The sequence below is a fragment of the Pteropus medius genome, unplaced genomic scaffold, assembly GCF_902729225.1.
Source record: "Pteropus medius unplaced genomic scaffold, Ma_sr-lr_union100, whole genome shotgun sequence".
Classification (NCBI taxonomy): Eukaryota; Metazoa; Chordata; class Mammalia; order Chiroptera; family Pteropodidae; genus Pteropus; species Pteropus medius.
The window spans coordinates 9,983,966-9,988,154 of NW_024340692.1; the positions used below are offsets into that span (position 1 = coordinate 9,983,966).

The following is a 4,189-nucleotide window of genomic DNA, read 5'->3' on the forward strand; positions in this document are numbered from 1 at the left end:
ACTACCACACACGAGTGTGGGACCAACTTGTTCCTAGATTTTGCTTCTCCTACCAGTCTCGAGGCAACTTCTTCTGTATGTCCTTATTTGCAGGACTTCTGTTTAGCTATACTTCATGCAATTCCCCATAATGGTTATTCTGTAGTTTAGTTGTTGTTTTAATGTGAGTGTGAGAGGAGGCAAGCACAGCATTTACCCACTCCACCATTTTGACTCACCCACTTTGTCAAATGGCCCCAATACATTCAGCTGCAGTGGCAAAGAGCTATTCCCTATAAGCACCTGAAAGTGCCTCCTGCAGTTAACCAGTTCACTCAGGCCTTGGACCACCAAACAGCTTCTCGATTGCTTAAGCTGGCCCACAAGTAAAGACCAGAGACAAAGCAAGAGAAGAAGCAGAGATTGTTGGCTCGGGATCAGAAGAAAGCTGCTGGCAAAGGGGCTACCTGTCCTTCGAGTAAGGGTTAATACTGTCACCAATTTGGTGGAGAATGAGAAGGCTCAGCTGGTAGTGATTGCACATAACATGGATCTCATTTAACTGGTTGTCTTTCTGCCTGCCCTGTGCCGTAAGATGGGGGTTCCCTACAGCATTGTCAAGGAGAAGGCCAGCCTGAGGCGTCTGGTCCACAGGAAGACCTGTAGCGCTGTTGCCTTCCCACAGGTTAACTCGGAAGACAAGGGAGCACTGGCTAAGCTGGTGGAAGCTATCCGGATTAATTACAACAACAAACATGATGAGATCCACCATCACTGGGGAGGCAACATATTAGGCTCAAAATCGGTGGTTCACATAACCAAGCTGGAAAAGGCAAAGGCTAAAGAACTGGCCACCAAACTGGGCTGAGTACACTGTCAAGTACTCCATACATAAAAATAATAAAAATTCTCTTTCAAAAAAAAAATAAAATGCCACAATTAAATGTCTTTAGACATATCTGTATGCTTTTCCTCTCTGATACATATGCAGGAGGTGGATTGCTCGTTCATAAGCTATACTACCTGGCATTTGATTCATTTTGACTAGAGTGGTTTCCAGAAGGACTTGACCAGGCTGCATCCCACCAGCAGTACATAATGGTTCCCATATTCCCACAGTTCCACTAATGCCTGACATTGTCCAGAATGGTAAATTTAGTAAATCTAGTGGCGAATTAGGTTATCTCTTTATATGCTTGCTAGCCTTTTGGGTTTTTTCTTTTGTGAATTAATGCTTATGTCTTTTGCACATTTTTCTGTTTAGTTCTTATCTTTTTCTTATTATCAGGAGTGTTTGCTTATTTGTTTATATGTGGTATATATAAGTTCCTTATAAGCCTTTGACAGTATAAATAACTTCTTCATATCTGTTACTTGCAAATTAATTTTGTCCCTGATGGTCTTCATTGAACTGAAATCTTTAATTCCAGTGTGATAAAACGAATTATTTCTTTTGTTTTTAAAATCATCGTACTTTATCTTCTATGATCTTTATAATATTTTCATTTACATTGAGGTCATAATCCTAAATCCTTAGTTCTGGAGTTGTAGAGTCCTGTGTTAGTTTAGGGATATCTATCTAACAATCATCTATCATCTATCTACCTACCCATCTATCATCAATCAATCTTATCATCTACTGAGAGAAACTGACAGTTTTCTGAAAAGTCTGCCCTTTTTTCCCCATGGGTTTGTGGTGCAACTCAATCATGTGTTATTTCTCTATGTATATAATTTCATCACTGATCTCTCTGTTCTTTCCAGAAATCTATTTGCCTGTCCTTGCACCAATGTATGGACAAATTTTACTACTAAGTCTTTGTAATATGTTTTAGTAATTGATAGAACAAGTCTCCCCTCTGCTTTACCTTTTCAAAAGTGACTTTTCCATACACTTTTAAAATAACTTTATTAGGTTGCTCAAATAATATCAACCTGAAATGTTTTTGGAATTACATGTAACTTACAGATTCATTAAACTATCTAATATATCTTATCAGGTTATCCCCTTTAGGAGTATGAAATATTTTTTTAAAATCAGTTCTTCTATGTTCTTCAATAAAAGGGCATTTTCCCCCCACAGAGAGCCTGTGTATCTTTTCTTAAGTTCATTTAAAAAAATTTTTAAGGCTTTTTTTTTTTCTATTTTGACTGGTATCCTATTTTTGGTTATATTTTCTTTTTGTATTGCTTTAGCATTCTCCCCACTTTTTCCTGGGTTTAGATTTATGTTTGAAAAACTTACGCATTAGCATTCTCCTTTCGTAGAAGGGCTAGTATATTTTCTTTATCTGGTAGATCTAAAATACACTGAAATCCCAAATCTGGCTGAGGTTGAAACTTTTATACTTGTATCTAGTCCAGGATTTATAACAACAACATTTTTATTACAACAGAGATCTGAACTTTTTAGAGAGAGTTTAAAATGCTTTGCAAACCTTACCCCCTTAAATTCCCACAGCATTTCTAAGAGATAAGGATATAGATGGCATAGGTAAGATTCTGTTTTACCTAGTCATCTAAAGCCCAGTCTTTGCCTTGTTTGCTATATCAATCACTGAGAATCACAGATGAGATCTTCAGCAGTGAAGATAACACCTTAACTAGTACAATCAACCTATGCACATGGTTCACAATGGGCTCAGTATGTAGGAACTGAAGGTTGAAGACAGACTAATGTCTCTGTGGAAATCCTTTGCTTTGTTTGTATTTGTTTCAACTTTTCCTCCCACTTATTCCAGGCAACTCTTTCCCTTTTTACTCCCTCCCCCCGCCGCCCCGCTCCAAATCCACATGTAGAAAAAAGTAGTCAAAGTTAATCCAAACAAACTACCAAATATGTTTTATAAGCTTCAATGTACCACTTAAAATGCCAGACTATTAAATACTAGACATAGAGTGCATTCTCAAGGGCAGTGGCTATAAGTGGAATGTTTTTACTAGTCTTTAGCCAACAATTGTGATTTTTGTGCCTGTAAGTATTATTTTATTCTCTTGGGAAAAATAAAATGACTTCTCCCCCTCCTCTTCCTCTTCTCTCTTCCTACTTCCCCTCTCCTTTGTTCATAGCAGACTTTTCTAAAATGAGACAAAACAACCAAAGGAATGTTCTAAAAGCATAAACACATATTATGACCTTTTTATTTTATCAACAATAACCAAGAACACTGACATTAAGTGACAGGAAAATATGTCTTCAAATTTTGTCCAAATGAAATTGGAAATAAATTTTAAAAAAAATTAAAAAAATACATTCGTTTTATTTTTTTTTTTAAGAGTTAAATGAAGACATGGACTTGGGATTAATTTGAATTAAAAAAATTATTCTCACAAATGCTTTTGTGATATCTTCTTAAAAAGATGAACAAAAATATTTTTTGATCTATAAAGATAATGATAATTCTTTTCCATGCAAGAGTGTTACTCATACAACATTCTATTATACACATATTTACTTCTGTGTAGCTTTTCTAGATTTATAATAATTTAGTTTTGCATGTTCTCTAATCTCAAACCACTTGATTTGGGGATGATTAGGAGGAAAAAAGAATGAAAAAGTAAGTGAGGTTTCTGCAGTGCAGACTTGGAAGATATGAAAACATTGAGAATGATTTTGCTTTTAGAATTCATTCTAGCTGCCTGCTATATAATGGAAATTGAATTTTCGGAGAAAGGGCAGGTGGACAATTAGCCCAATTCTGCAAAGTTGCAGTGTGCTCTGCCTTGAAGTTATGATAAACAGAACAGATATTATAAGTAACCCTATCTGTGAGGATAGTATTTGAGAAATAAAAGTGAACTTATTAAAGAAAGATTGCATCAATTTCTTTCCATCTCAGGTATACTGGCTATTCTGTGCCCTTGAAATAGTTTCTAGAAGTCCAAAGAAGAGAGTCAATAATTTCAAATTATAAATAAAGGTATCAAAATTGGACAAAAATTATACCAATACATTTTAGTTTATGTATAGTCAGGGTTCAGATATAAAAAGGAGTTAATCTATTTAATTAATTGCTTTAAGAAATGTGGAAGAGCCTGAGGAATAAGCTCTAAGCAGTGGTTCAGAAAACAAATCTGAAAGCAACACTACAGAACTAACCCACCAAAGGAGATGCATCTGCTGCTGCAATAGAGGTGAGGAATGATCAGGAAGCTGAGGAACCAGAAAGCCATCGGCTCAACTGTGAACTCTAGTTTACGCTCCTTCTGC

General features: G+C 36.0%; 1 pseudogene; it reads left to right on the forward strand.

Moving 5' to 3' along the window:
• The first annotated feature begins 213 nt into the window (after nt 1-213).
• LOC120604398 (60S ribosomal protein L7a-like) lies at nt 214-847 on the forward strand (annotated as a pseudogene).
• Nucleotides 848-4,189: the final 3,342 nt, after the last annotated feature.